We start from the raw sequence: 16,475 nt of genomic DNA, 5'->3' as shown, positions 1-16,475 counted from the left end.
GTCACTAATACAGAGATCTATTCTTGTTCATACACATTCTGTATAATGTAATGAGCTGAGATACTGATGTGCTATGTCATGTAGTTTCACTAATACAGAGATCTGTTCTTGTTCATACACATTCTGTATAATGTAATGAGCTGAGATACTGATGTGCTATGTCATGTAGTGTCACTAATACAGAGAGATCTGTTCTTGTTCATACACACTGTATAATGTAATGAGCTGAGATACTGATGTGCTATGTCATGTAGTGTCACTAATACAGAGATCTGTTCTTGTTCATACACACTCTGTATAATGTAATGAGCTGTGATACTGATGTGCTATGTCATGTAGTGTCACTAATACAGAGATCTGCTCTTGTTCATACACTCTGTATAATGTAATGAGCTGAGATACTGATGTGCTATGTCATGTAGTGTCACTAATACAGAGATCTGCTCTTGTTCATACACACTCTGTATAATGTAATGAGCTGAGATACTGATGTGCTATGTCATGTAGTGTCACTAATACAGATATCTGTTCTTGTTCATACACACTCTGTATAATGTAATGAGCTGAGATACTGATGTGCTATGTCATGTAGTGTCACTAATACAGAGATCTGTTATTGTTCATACACACTCTGTATAATGTAATGAGCTGAGATACTGATGTGCTATGTCATGTTGTGTCACTAATACAGAGAGATCTGTTCTTGTTCATACACACTCTGTATATAATGTAATGAGCTGAGATACTGATGTGCTATGTCATGTAGTGTCACTAATACAGAGAGATCTGTTCTTGTTCATACACTCTGTATAATGTAATGAACTGAGATACTGATGTGCTATGTCATGTAGTGTCAATAATACAGAGATCTGTTCTTGTTCATACACTCTGTATAATGTAATGAGCTGAGATACTGATGTGCTATGTCATGTAGTGTCACTAATACAGAGAGATTTGCTCTTGTTCATACACACTCTGTATAATGTAATGAGCTGAGATACTGATGTGCTATGTCATGTAGTGTCACTAATACAGAGAGATCTGCTCTTGTTCATACACTCTCTGTATAATGTAATGAGCTGAGATACTGATGTGCTATGTAGTGTCACTAATACAGAGATCTGCTCTTGTTCATACACACTCTATATAATGTAATGAGCTGAGATACTGATGTGCTATGTCATGTAGTGTCACTAATACAGAGATCTGCTTTTGTTCATACACACTCTGTATAATGTAATGAGCTGAGATACTGATGTGCTATACGCTATGTAATGTCACTAATACAGAGAGAGCTGTTCTTGTTCATACACACTGTATAATGTAATGAGCTGAGATACTGATGTGCTATGTCCTGTAGTGTCACTAATACAGAGATCTGCTCTTGTTCATACACACTCTGTATAATGTAATGAGCTTAGATACTGATGTGCTATGTCATGTAGTGTCACTAATACAGAGATCTGCTCTTGTTCATACACACTCTGTGTAATGTAATGAGCTGAGATACTGATGTGCTATGTCATGTAGTGTCACTAATACAGAGAGATCTGTTCTTGTTCATACACACTCTGTATAATGTAATGAGCTGAGATACTGATGTGCTACGTCATGTAGTGTCACTAATACAGAGAGATCTGCTCTTGTTCATACACTCTCTGTATAATGTAATGAGCTGAGATACTGATGTGCTATATCATGTAGTGTCACTAATACAGAGATCTGTTCTTGTTCATACACACTCTGTATAATGTAATGAGCTGAGATACTGATGTGCTATATACGCTATGTATTGTCAATAATAGAGAGATCTGTTCTTGTTCATTCACACTCTGTATAATGTAATGAGCTGAGACACTGATGTGCTACGTCAAGTAGCGTCGCTAATACAGAGAAATCTGCTCTTGTTTATACACACTGTATATTGTGATGTACTGAGCCACTGGTGTGTGCTATGTCATTTAGGGTCACTAATAGAGTTCTGTTCTTGTTCATACACTCTCTGTATATCTGTATATGTGTGATGTACTGAGACATGAATGTGCTATGTCATGTAGTGTCATTGTCAGGTTAGCAGGAACCAGACTGAGACATGAAATGCTAAATAATCACACCTTTTATTAAAAAATAACAAGTATAACAACTCCTAATGACAAGACAGGAGTCATAGCCAGAGCAGGTAGCCAGACAGGCCGGGTCAGGAACCAAAGAGAGTAGTCAAACAAGTGGGGGTCAGGAACACTTACATCAGCAAATTCAGAATAAAGCCAGATCAGGGACCCGAAGGGACATCAAAGAAGCCAGGTTATACAAAGACTGGAACTCAGAGTCAGACAACACAAGGGCAAAGGCAAACTGAACTGAGGCTCTTAAATAGTGATGACATCATCATTCTGGGACTGCAACCTGTCTCTCACTGATAATGTTCTCAAGTTTGGCCCAAAGTGGGAGCCTGGGTCTAGTGAGCATTGTTACACACTCTGCTTCAGTCAAGGAGAAAACACAGGTGAGAGAAATGGCAGCCATAACAAAACGGTGAAACCCTGACACTATTTGAGAGATCTGCTCTTGTTCATACACACTCTCAGTATATTGTAATGATTAATGAGCTGACATACTGATGTGCTATACCTCATGTAGGGTTACTAACATAGGGAACGGTTCTTGCACACTCTGCATATTGTGATGTATAGCAGGCCAGTTTCTAATTAGACATGATGTAGATTAACACATACCATGGTCTCTGCGCCTCATTACAGCTGTATACCTGTGACTTCTCACTTCTCTTAATGAGGAGTCTTCTGACCCAATATCCTGTGGTGAAACATGGCATTTACATAAGTCCTCCTACATTAATGCTGGGTAATGAAACAAGGCCGCTAAATCTGTGCCCCTCACCAAAAATAAACATACCCATGGGCCCCCTATGAAATATATAATGAGGTGATGCAAAGGTGGAAAAAGAGTCTCTCTATACAGGTAAAATCATCCAAAGGTTTATAAGTAATTTAAGGATAAAAAATCCAATACACCAGCACAAAAAAACAGGAGACAGCTGTTCCTACTAGTTTCGGTGTGGTGCCGTAATCATAGACCTGCTGGATACTTGGAAAGAGGCGTTTTAAAAGTATAACTCCACACAGTCATTGGCCAAAGTATACTCCCTTTAACCCTCAAAATTGTACAGAATTCATAAGGAGGAGCTAAGAGTGAAATATATACATACCGATAACATAGTGTAAGTAGCCCTAACATCAAGTAACATATAAAAAGTTAATAAATAATTGTCAACAATAAAGACATACTCTTCATAGTACCATTTTACTGTAAACAGATATACCAAGCATTATCTGTAAAAGGGTACATAAATTAAACTAAACAATATAAATAGTAAATTAAATAGTGATGAATTCATAGAAAATTATAACAAATTATTGAGCAGTATATAGGGCACTGTCTTCACATTTAAATGGCATAACACTAGCGGCCAATAAGAAAAATGCCTGGGTGATCCTGCTTCAGGCACCATTATTACTAAACTCTACATAAATAGGGTAAGTAGCACTCTTAATTAATCAATCAAAATATACAGGTGCATCCTAGAATGGTAAATGTGTAACAACGTGAAAAAGGGAGTAGAAACCTAAAATACAGGTTACTAAAAGTCTAGGCAAAAGAGAGCACAACTGTATGCAATAAAGAGGAGACAAAAGGCGAATTCTTGAAATACAAATTAGTTTAATAAAACTACGCTATTTGAATTCATACATCCAAACATACAAGTCACATACATACAGGGGATATCAAGGATGCATAAAAATGACAGGTGGGCCGTGAAGGAGACTGGTGCACCAGTATACAAAAATAGGCAAATGTTCATCACATTGATGCATGTATTGATTGCATATATTTGTAATCCAAAAGTGTAGTGCGTGTCCCCAGAGATACACGGACCAGGTGAATACAGTCTTAACCCCTTCGTGTCTAAATGCAAGTAATAGCGTGAGGTCGTCAGGAGTCGAGGGGAGCTTAACCTCGCCGCGTCTTTTTCACAGGCATATATATAGTGCAGATAGATAACAGTTCATTTGAATACCTGTCTTTTTCACGCGGTTGCTCTACCCTTAACCGTAGCTCCTGAGACGCTGAATCTTCTGGATTAGACAAGGGGTAGACCACAGTCAGGCAAAAGGTCCTCTGAACGAGTGCTGCAAACCGACGAGTCTTAGAGCTCGTTTCACTCCTTTCAATACAGCAGCATGGAGCTTCTTCCGGGTGCTGACGTCACGTCAATATCCGGTAACGCCTTTTTACCTAACCGTGCCCACCCAAAGTATGTCTTTAAAGGTATTGTTAAGGGGCAACTGTTACGGGCTAAACGAATTTGCAACAGGCAATCTGATTTCAGGCAGGAGAGTTCTGCCATTGAACAGAGATTACTTGAGAGAGGGTATAAGCATACATTGGTAAGAAGTGTGGCTAAAGAAGTACCGGTAGCTAAAACTTAGAGAAAAGATGCACTACAGAGTAAACCACCTAGAAATATTGACAAACGTACCCTCTTTATTACACAGTACTCAACAGATTTCTATGATATTTGTGAGGTTTTAAACAAGTATTTCCCTATTCTGTATGGGGATAAACAATTGAAGCCTATTGTGGAACAAGGCTTCAAATGTGTTTTTCTTTCATGTAATTAACAAGAGTCCATGAGCTAGTGACGTATGGGATATACATTCCTACCAGGAGGGGCAAAGTTTCCCAAACCTTAAAATGCCTATAAATACACCCCTCACCACACCCACAAATCAGTTTTACAAACTTTGCCTCCTAGGGAGGTGGTGAAGTAAGTTTGTGCTAGATTCTACGTTGATATGCGCTCCGCAGCAAGTTGGAGCCCGGTTTTCCTCTCAGCGTGCAGTGAATGTCAGAGGGATGTGAGGAGAGTATTGCCTATTGAATGCAGTGATCTCCTTCTACGGGGTCTATTTCATAAGGTTCTCTGTTATCGGTCGTAGAGATTCATCTCTTACCTCCCTTTTCAGATCGACGATATACTCTTATATTTACCATTTCCTCTACTGATTCTCGTTTCAGTACTGGTTTGGCTTTCTACAAACATGTAGATGAGTGTCCTGGGGTAAGTAAGTCTTATTTTCTGTGACACTCTAAGCTATGGTTGGGCACTTTATTTATAAAGTTCTAAATATATGTATTCAAACATTTATTTGCCTTGACTCAGAATGTTCAACTTTCCTTATTTCCAGACAGTCAGTTTCATATTTGGGATTATGCTTTAAATTATCATATTTTTTCTTACCTCAAAAATTTGACTTTTTTCCCTGTGGGCTGTTAGGCTCGCGGGGGCTGAAAATGCTTCATTTTATTGTGTCATTCTTGGCGCGGACTTTTTTGGCGCAAAAATTCTTTTCCGTTTCCGGCGTCATACGTGTCGCCGGAAGTTGCGTCATTTTTGACGTTATTTTGCGCCAAAAATGTCGGCGTTCCGGATGTGGCGTCATTTTTGGCGCCAAAAGCATTTAGGCGCCAAATAATGTGGGCGTCTTATTTGGCGCCAAAAAATATGGGCGTCGCTTTTGTCTCCACATTATTTCAGTCTCATTTTTCATTTGCTTCTGGTTGCTAGAAGCTTGATGTTTGGCATTTTTTTCCCATTCCTGAAACTGTCTTATAAGGAATTTGATCTATTTTGCTTTATATGTTGTTTTTTCTCTTACATATTGCAAGATGTCTCACGTTGCATCTGAGCCAGAAGATACTACAGGAAAACCACTGCCTGCTGGATCTACCAAAGCTAAGTGTATCTGCTGTAAACTTTTGGTAGCTATTCCTCCAGCTGTTGTTTGTAATAATTGTCATGACAAACTTGTTAAAGCAGATAATATTTCCTTTAGTGATGTACCATTGCCTGTTGCAGTTCCCTCAACATCTAAGGTGCAGAATGTTCCTGATAACATAAGAGATTTTGTTTCTGAATCCATAAAGAAGGCTTTGTCTGTTATTTCTCCTTCTAGTAAACGTAAAAAGTCTTTTAAATCTTCTCTCTCTACAGATGAATTTTTAAATGAACACCATCATTCTGATTCTTTGGACTCTTCTGGTTCAGAGGATTCTGTCTCAGAGATTGATGCTGATAAATCTTCATATTTATTTAAGATGGAATTTATTCGCTCTTTACTTAAAGAAGTACTAATTGCTTTAGAAATAGAGGATTCTAGTCCTCTTGATACTAATTCTATACGTTTGGATAAGGTTTTTAAAGCTCCTGCGGTTATTCCAGAAGTCTTTCCTGTTCCTAATGCTATTTCTGCAGTAATTGCTAAGGAATGGGATAAATTGGGTAATTCATTTACTCCTTCTAAACGTTTTAAGCAATTATATCCTGTTCCGCCTGACAGGTTAGAATTTTGGGACAAAATCCCTAAAGTTGATGGGGCTATTTCTACCCTTGCTAAACGTACTACCATTCCTACGTCAGATGGTACCTCGTTTAAAGATCCTTTAGATAGAAAAATTGAATCTTTTCTAAGAAAAGCTTATCTATGTTCAGGTAATCTTCTTAGACCTGCTATATCATTGGCTGATGTTGCTGCAGCTTCAACTTTTTGGTTGGAAACTCTAGCGCAACAAGTAACAAATCGTGATTCTCATGATATTATTATTCTTCTCCAGCATGCTAATAATTTCATCTGTGATGCCATTTTTGATATTATTAGAGTTGATGTTAGATTTATGTCTCTGGCTATCTTAGCCAGAAGAGCTTTATGGCTTAAGACTTGGAATGCTGATATGGCTTCTAAATCAACTCTACTTTCCATTTCTTTCCAGGGAAACAAATTATTTGGTTCTCAGTTGGATTCTATTATTTCAACTGTTACTGGTGGGAAAGGAACTTTTTTACCACAGGATAAAAAGTCTAAAGGTAAAAACAGGGCTAACAATCGTTTTCGTTCCTTTCGTTTCAACAAAGAACAAAAGCCTGATCCTTCGTCCTCAGGAGCAGTTTCAGTTTGGAAACCATCTCCAGTCTGGAATAAATCCAAGCCTGCTAGAAAGGCAAAGCCTGCTTCTAAGTTCACATGAAGGTACGGCCCTCATTCCAGTTCAGCTGGTAGGGGGCAGGTTACGTTTTTTCAAAGAAATTTGGATCAATTCTGTTCACAATCTTTGGATTCAGAACATTGTTTCAGAAGGGTACAGAATTGGTTTCAAGATGAGACCTCCTGCAAAGAGATTTTTTCTTTCCCATGTCCCAGTAAATCCAGTGAAAGCTCAAGCATTTCTGAATTGTGTTTCAGATCTAGAGTTGGCTGGAGTAATTATGCCAGTTCCAGTTCCGGAACAGGGGATGGGGTTTTATTCAAATCTCTTCATTGTACCAAAGAAGGAGAATTCCTTCAGACCAGTTCTGGATCTAAAATTATTGAATCGTTATGTAAGGATACCAACGTTCAAGATGGTAACTGTAAGGACTATATTGCCTTTTGTTCAGCAAGGGAATTATATGTCCACAATAGATTTACAGGATGCATATCTGCATATTCCAATTCATCCAGATCATTATCAGTTCCTGAGATTCTCTTTTCTAGACAAGCATTACCAATTTGTGGCTCTACCGTTTGGCCTTGCTACAGCTCCAAGAATTTTCACAAAGATTCTCGGTGCCCTTCTGTCTGTAATCAGAGAACAGGGTATTGTGGTATTTCCTTATTTGGACGATATCTTGGTACTTGCTCCGTCTTTACATTTAGCAGAGTCTCATACGAATCGACTTGTGTTGTTTCTTCAAGATCATGGTTGGAGGATCAATTTACCAAAAAGTTCTTTGATTCCTCAAACAAGGGTAACCTTTCTGGGTTTCCAGATAGATTCAGTGTCCATGACTTTGTCTTTAACAGACAAGAGACGTCTAAAATTGATTACAGCCTGTCGAAACCTTCAGTCTCAATCATTCCCTTCGGTAGCCTTATGCATGGAAATTCTAGGTCTTATGACTGCTGCATTGGACGCGATCCCCTTTGCTCGTTTTCACATGCGACCTCTTCAGCTCTGTATGCTGAACCAATGGTGCAGGGATTACACGAAGATATATCAATTAATATCTTTAAAACCGATTGTTCGGCACTCTCTAACGTGGTGGACAGATCACCATCGTTTAATTCAGGGGGCTTCTTTTGTTCTTCCGACCTGGACTGTAATTTCAACAGATGCAAGTCTCACAGGTTGGGGAGCTGTGTGGGGATCTCTGACGGCACAAGGAGTTTGGGAATCTCAGGAGGTGAGATTACCGATCAATATCTTGGAACTCCGTGCAGTTTTCAGAGCTCTTCAGTTTTGGCCTCTTCTGAAGAGAGAATCGTTCATTTGTTTTCAGACAGACAATGTCACAACTGTGGCATACATCAATCATCAAGGAGGGACTCACAGTCCTCTGGCTATGAAAGAAGTATCTCGAATTTTGGTTTGGGCGGAATCCAGCTCCTGTCTAATCTCTGCGGTTCATATCCCAGGTGTAGACAATTGGGAAGCGGATTATCTCAGTCGCCAAACGTTGCATCCGGGCGAATGGTCTCTTCACCCAGAGGTATTTCTTCAGATTGTTCAATTGTGGGGGCTTCCAGAGATAGATCTGATGGCCTCTCATCTAAACAAGAAACTTCCCAGGTATCTGTCCAGATCCCGGGATCCTCAGGCGGAGGCAGTGGATGCATTATCACTTCCTTGGAAGTATCATCCTGCCTATATCTTTCCGCCTCTAGTTCTTCTTCCAAGAGTAATCTCCAAGATTCTGAGGGAATGCTCGTTTGTTCTGCTAATAGCTCCGGCATGGCCTCACAGGTTTTGGTATGCGGATCTTGTCCGGATGGCATCTTGCCAGCCATGGACTCTTCCGTTAAGACCAGACCTTCTGTCACAAGGTCCTTTTTTCCATCCGGATCTGAAATCCTTAAATTTAAAGGTATGGAGATTGAACGCTTGATTCTTGGTCATAGAGGTTTCTCTGACTCCGTGATTAATACTATGTTACAGGCTCGTAAATCTGTATCTCGAGAGATATATTATAGAGTCTGGAAGACTTATATTTCTTGGTGTCTTTCTCATCATTTTTCTTGGCATTCTTTTAGAATACCGAGAATTTTACAGTTTCTTCAGGATGGTTTAGATAAGGGTTTGTCCGCAAGTTCTTTGAAAGGACAAATCTCCGCTCTTTCTGTTCTTTTTCACAGAAAGATTGCTATTCTTCCTGATATTCATTGTTTTGTACAAGCTTTGGTTCGTATAAAACCTGTCATTAAGTCAATTTCTCCTCCTTGGAGTTTGAATTTGGTTCTGGGAGCTCTTCAAGCTCCTCCGTTTGAACCTATGCATTCATTGGACATTAAATTACTTTCTTGGAAAGTTTTGTTCCTTTTGGCCATCTCTTCTGCTAGAAGAGTTTCTGAATTATCTGCTCTTTCGTGTGAGTCTCCTTTTCTGATTTTTCATCAGGATAAGGCGGTGTTGCGAACTTCTTTTGAATTTTTACCTAAAGTTGTGAATTCCAACAACATTAGTAGAGAAATTGTGGTTCCTTCATTATGTCCTAATCCTAAGAATTCTAAGGAGAAATCATTGCATTCTTTGGATGTTGTTAGAGCTTTGAAATATTATGTTGAAGCTACGAAATCTTTCCGTAATACTTCTAGTCTATTTGTTATCTTTTCCGGTTCTAGGAAAGGCCAGAAAGCTTCTGCCATTTCTTTGGCATCTTGGTTGAAATCTTTAATTCATCTTGCCTATGTTGAGTCGGGTAAAATTCCGCCTCAAAGAATTACAGCTCATTCTACTAGGTCAGTATCTACTTCCTGGGCGTTTAGGAATGAAGCTTCGGTTGACCAGATCTGCAAAGCAGCAACTTGGTCCTCTTTGCATACTTTTACTAAATTCTACCATTTTGATGTATTTTCTTCTTCTGAAGCAGTTTTTGGTAGAAAAGTTCTTCAGGCAGCGGTTTCAGTTTGAATCTTCTGCTTATGTTTTTTGTTAAACTTTATTTTGGGTGTGGATTATTTTCAGCAGGAATTGGCTGTCTTTATTTTATCCCTCCCTCTCTAGTGACTCTTGTGTGGAAAGATCCACATCTTGGGTAGTCATTATCCCATACGTCACTAGCTCATGGACTCTTGTTAATTACATGAAAGAAAACATAATTTATGTAAGAACTTACCTGATAAATTCATTTCTTTCATATTAACAAGAGTCCATGAGGCCCACCCTTTTTTGTGGTGGTTATGATTTTTTTGTATAAAGCACAATTATTCCAATTCCTTATTTTATATGCTTCGCACTTTTTTTCTTATCACCCCACTTCTTGGCTATTCGTTAAACTGATTTGTGGGTGTGGTGAGGGGTGTATTTATAGGCATTTTAAGGTTTGGGAAACTTTGCCCCTCCTGGTAGGAATGTATATCCCATACGTCACTAGCTCATGGACTCTTGTTAATATGAAAGAAATGAATTTATCAGGTAAGTTCTTACATAAATTATGTTATTTCAGGAACAAAACTTTGGGTAATATTCTTTCCCCCAGCCAGCTCCCACAAAAGCAGAGAGCCACTACTTGGCTTTAGTGTAAATGGAACATATAAGTGTGGAGTACCAAGATGCAAGGCCTGCGACTATCTTACGGAAGGGAGGGAATTTTATTCCTGTGTTACTAATCAAGTCTATGAAATCAATGGTTGCATAAAGTGCTCCACTTCATATATGATTTATCTCATTGAGTGTACTGTCCATTGTCTCCAATACATTGGTATGACAACCAGAGATGTGCGTACACGCATACGAGAACACCTTGGTTACATTAAGAATAAGAAGCCTTGCTCTGAGCTATCCAGACACTTACTTGAGATACACGGTGGTGATGTTAAAGCATTTAAGTGGCAAGCAATTGAAGCCATTAGGTGACCTCCAAGGGGAGGAGATAAGAGTGCCATTCTAGCACGTCAAGAAGCCTTTTGGATATTTAAATTATGTACACAGGTCCCCGATGGCTTCAATTCTGAATTTGACCTGATTAACCACTGGTGTTGAAATATACTTTAATTCAGACAAATTTTGTAAATACCTATATATGTAAATAATCACATTAGTACTTTGTATTACAAGTGTCAGGAAGTCTATCTATATATTATGGTATTATTATCGTCAGTATTTTGGTCTGCCCATGGAGATTCCTAGTCTCTAGTGCGTGTCAGATAGGTATCCTATACATGTCCTATATTTGATATCTGGACAAGTGTATTTCTGCCCATATGGTACTTATATTTTATGTGGTGTTGCTTTTGGTTCCGACTACTTTGCACCTCTTATGGACATGTAACGTTTCCGTGTCCATTATAAGGTTGTTTCTGTATTGATGCAAATGTGCTGCGATCCTGAGGCAATACAAGTGCAATAATGCAACAATTGATTAATGAATATTCTTCGTGTTTAATTGTCTGTGTACATGTATCTACTTGTAAAGCTTAAGTGTATTTGTGTAACTTTTTGGACTAAACCAGTCCTATATATTAGCTACTTGAGATATGCACTTTATTTGAACAAGAGTTATCATGCACCAATTTAACTTTTCTTATGTACCACTATGTATAACGCAACTGTATTTCACTGTAATGTATTATGCCGTTTTGGATACATCTGGGTTAAAATTCCTGAGTATGACTATGGTATAAATATAATAGTAATAATAATTTATAAATGGTGACAAACTAATGCTATTAAGTAATTTTGTGTGTTAAGCCGTATTTGTTTATGTATTAACCCTTTCAGATTTAGAGCAGATTCTTTCTAGGCATTTTTCTTATTGGCCGCTAGTGTTATGCCATTTAAATGTGAAGACAGTGCACTATCTACTGCTCAATAATTTGTTATAATTAGCTATGAATTCATCACTATTTAATTTACTATTTATATTGTTTACTTTATGTACCCTTTTACATATAATGCTTGGTATATCTGTTTACAGTAAAATGGTACTATGAAGATTTAAAAAAAAAAAATTTTGTTGACAATTAATTAACTTTTTATATGTTGCTTGATACCTGTTAGGGCTACTTACACTATGTTATCGGTATGTATATATTTCACTCTTAGCTCCTCCTTATGAATTCTGTACAATTTTGAGGGTTACATGGGAGTATACTTTGGCTCCCCTTTGGCCAGTGACTGTGTGGAGTTATACTTTTAAAACGCCTCTTTCCAAGTATCCAGCAGGTCTATGATTACGGCACCACGCCAAAACTAGTAGGACCAGCTGTCTCCGTTTTTTTGTGCTGGTGTATTGGATTTTTTATCCTTTAATTACTTATAAAGCTTTGGATGATTTTACCTGTATAGAGAACTTAAATCCTCTATGGAATTTTGTTGTCTCAAGCTCATGTGCCATTTGAATGTACTCTCCTGGGGTATATATATACTGTGTTGAAGGGTGTAGAGATTGTGGCAGTGGTCAGCACCAGGGTTTGCTTACTTTCTGAGTGACATTACTACAGGATATTCCGTCTTGGTTTTTGATAATAGATGATAAAGAAAAGTAATTACTTAAAAGAATAAAATACTTATAATGTGTCTATGGTGGATATGAAAGAGAAGCTGTTAGGCATGCTACAAATATTTTTTCTTAAAGGGACAGTCAACACTAAAATTGATATTTAAAAAGATAGACAACGTCTTTACTACCCATTCCCCGGCTTTGCACAAAAAACATGGTTAGATTAATAAACTTTATAACCTTTTAAGCCTCTAAATTTCTGTCTGTTTCTAAGTCACTAAAAACAGCCCCTTGATCACATGTTTTGTTTTAGCTTTTCACAACAGGGGCGTGCTAGTTCATGTAAGCCATATAGATAACATTGAGCTCACGCCCGTGGATTCTAACACAGCCCTAATTGGTTTAAAAGCAAGTCAATAGATAGTCATGTGATCAGGGGCTATCAGAAGATTCTTACATACAAGGTAATCACAGAGATAAAAAGTACATAATATAACAATGTTTTCTGTGCAAAACTGGGTAATGGGTAATAAAGGGATTATCTATCCTTTTTTTTTTTTTTTTTTTTTTGCTTTGACTGTCCCTTTAAATGTTACTGTGGAACCAATAGGAAGTGCCTGATTGTATACCTCCTGGTCCTGGGACAGCTCACTGACTTTACAGGGTCAACTCAACATAAAAGTTAGTTTATTCAGCACAGGAATTTAAAAAAAAAAAACAAAAAAAACACACACACAGCAAGAAAAGAGCAATATGTCCTTTTTTTTTTATCTTATAGGAAACAGATTCAGAAACAAGGGACTGTAACTCTGTATGGTGCTCATGTGATGCACTGGATATCACATGGTTAATAAAATCAGGTTGCTAATCGGCATACTAGATTCTTTCTTTAGCTGTGATTATATAAAATTGCTGTTACCCCAGCAGCAATAGTATCTGAAAATACACATTTATCTTCCTCTTCTGGTCTGAATAATGAGAAGTGAGGCTCAATTACACAATTCTCAGGCAGATTGCTCAGGAAAGCTGTTTCATCACAGGGCTCTGGGGAAATGATTGCTAAATAGCTGCTACTGAACTACACAAGCCCGGGTAGCACATGCTGGCTGTTTGCCCCTCTGTACTCACCACTAATCAATATGCTTTGTGCCCGCATTCTCAAGTTTTCAACATAAGATATTCCATTAAATTTAAAGTTTTGCCAGACAGACACTGCTCAACCCCAGAGGCATCTGCAGACACCATTTACCATGCCCACCATTAAAACTAGAGTGAGCACTAATAGTTACCAATGCCAAGGATCTACAAATGAAATAATGGACTAATCACCTATATGTGTACTTAAATACACAACTATATGTGTACGTATAGTATATTAATGGTAGCACGTGTATATATTACACTAGTGGTAGCACACGTGTGTGTATCTAGTAGTATAGTATGCTAGTGGTAGCATGTGTGTGTATATAGTAGTGTAGTATGCTAGTGGTAGCACGTGTGTGTATAGTAGTATAGTATGCTAGTGGTAGCACCTGTGTGTGTATAGTATGCTAGTGGTAGCAAGTGTGTGTGTGTGTATATATATAGTAGTATAGTATGCTAGTGGTAGCGTGTGTGTGTATATAGTAGGCTAGTGATAGCACATTAGGCAAATAGAAATGGATGGCGCTGGTCTTGATATGAAGTTAAATTTTCTAATGATAAATAGAAATGGACTTGATGTGCAAGTTTAAATCCAACAAAATAATGTGCAATATACTCACTCCTTCAATAATGTGAGTTCAGCTTCTAAGGTATGCCTTTCTCCAGAGAATAGGAAACAAATCCCAAAGAGGATATCAGCTGGGCTGGAAATGGATTGAAAACCCCATCAGCAGTAAATAGTAACTTTTATTACAAATCAAGTAATAACTTATCAAATATAGTAAGTCCGGCTCGTCACAGGAAAGAATGATTCCAAGTGTATGAAAGATAAAAATGTTTATTTTAGCTCTACGCGTTTCAACGCTCAAGCGTCTTTATCAAGAGCAGTAAAAACAAATAAAAAGTTTGCATGATACTGTGACTCATTATAGCCGGGTTTATATACAGCTGTATCGATGTTCCAATTTCCTGTATCCAACAGGAAATTGGACTCACATAAAAAGATATACATAAAGGAGTTATATGGATGTTTAAGCCCAACCTTTTGTTCTTTGCATAGCTAAATTCTTTTTGCTATATTAAAGCTACATAAAGTAAAATACTTTTTGTAATGTAGTTAGGCGTAAACATACAAACAAAAGATTATAGCCAATGATTGCGTTCCTTTGAGATTTTGTCCAATGAAAGTACGCTAATAAATTAAGTTCTCATTCGAGTATTCCTTTTCTTTTGGTTCCTTTTCAGGTCCGTCATAATGTCACGTGCTTTTTATGGTCAATCCAATCACGCTGGAATGTTCTCCGTTAGTATATGACGTTGCGTGGGCCTGTCCGATCACATGTTGTTCTTAGCCAATCCTAAGGGCCATCTTTTTTCAGTGTCTCTGTCCGAATATATCGAAGTTTTGCAATTTTGTTAGGCTCAATACGAACCGATATTCTATAAATGGAGAAAGAAGGGAAAGCGGCAGTATCCATTCCAATCGCATAAGAAACAATTATAATATGCAGAATATTTCTACAACAACTTAGGACAACATTGAGACAATATCCAGACAATACAAAAACAATATAATCACAAAGGAATCTTTTACCAATATTTTATATAAACAAGCCGAACAGCACCATAGAAGAGGCCGAACAGCACTATAAAAAGCGATAACAGAATCATTATGCAATAAAGAATTTATCATTTCCTCAGGATAATGTTTCTTCCAAATGTTTTTAGTAATTCTAATAGAAAATCTTAGTGTATAATTTATACTAATAAAAATATAAATGAAATAAAAAACAATTATTTCTGTGTTGTGTTTAATTTATCTATGTTCATATTATAACTTGTGTCTGTCTTAAAGAGACAAATATGTGAAATTAATGGTGAATGTTGTTTAAATAAAAAACAACAATTAGGCTAATAAATCCTATATTTATAATATATAATATGCGTGATATAAATTCTAGTGACTAATTAGGGTGAAAAAGAATTAACATTTGAAAAAATTAACTTCAATGTCATGAGGATTTATAATTAAAGACCAATATTTATGAAAGACTGAATGCCTACCAGGCCTGGTCTCTGTCCCCTCCTCTCACTCCAACACTTTCCGTTTCAATTATAGTCCACCTAAAACTTTTAGCATTTCTATTGTGGACCCTATTGAAGTGTTGGACCAGGGGGGTGGTCAGAGTGCTATCCCTGATGTTCGTGAGGTGCTCCCTTATCCATGATCGTGTCTCCCTTGACGTCATACCAACGTACTGTAAATGGCAGTCAATACAACTTGCCAAGTAGATAGTGTATGTGTTTCTACAATTCATACACTTGGTATGACTATATGTCTTGTGGGTGGCTTCACTGATGAAGCCGTCCCCCATTGTCAAATGTTAACATGCTTTACAAGTAGAATGACTGCACTTATATACATACACCTTTAAACCTGAGCCAAGAGCTCTGATCTTCTCTCTGTGTGGTCCTAAGCTGAGTAGGAGCCAAAATGTTCCCTACAGTGACTCCTTTCCTAAAAGCACATCTACATCCTTTCTGAACTGTGTCAAAGTGTCGTAGTGGTATTGTGTGCCGTAATCTGTTATAAAGTATGTACCTCTATTACAATCTACTTCTGACTTCCTTGTTTTGGACTTACTCAACAAACTATGTCTATCAGTCAGTGTAGCCTCTTTTCTGGTGCTTGTTATCATGTGTGGCTTATAGCCCCTGGCCTTCAAGCGTTCAGTCAGTTGGTCTGCATGTACCTCATATTGTCTTTGTGTACTACAAT

This window comes from Bombina bombina, unplaced genomic scaffold (assembly GCF_027579735.1).
Source record: "Bombina bombina isolate aBomBom1 unplaced genomic scaffold, aBomBom1.pri scaffold_530, whole genome shotgun sequence".
In the NCBI taxonomy this organism is placed as follows: domain Eukaryota; kingdom Metazoa; phylum Chordata; class Amphibia; order Anura; family Bombinatoridae; genus Bombina; species Bombina bombina.
This window is presented reverse-complemented; position numbering follows the sequence as displayed.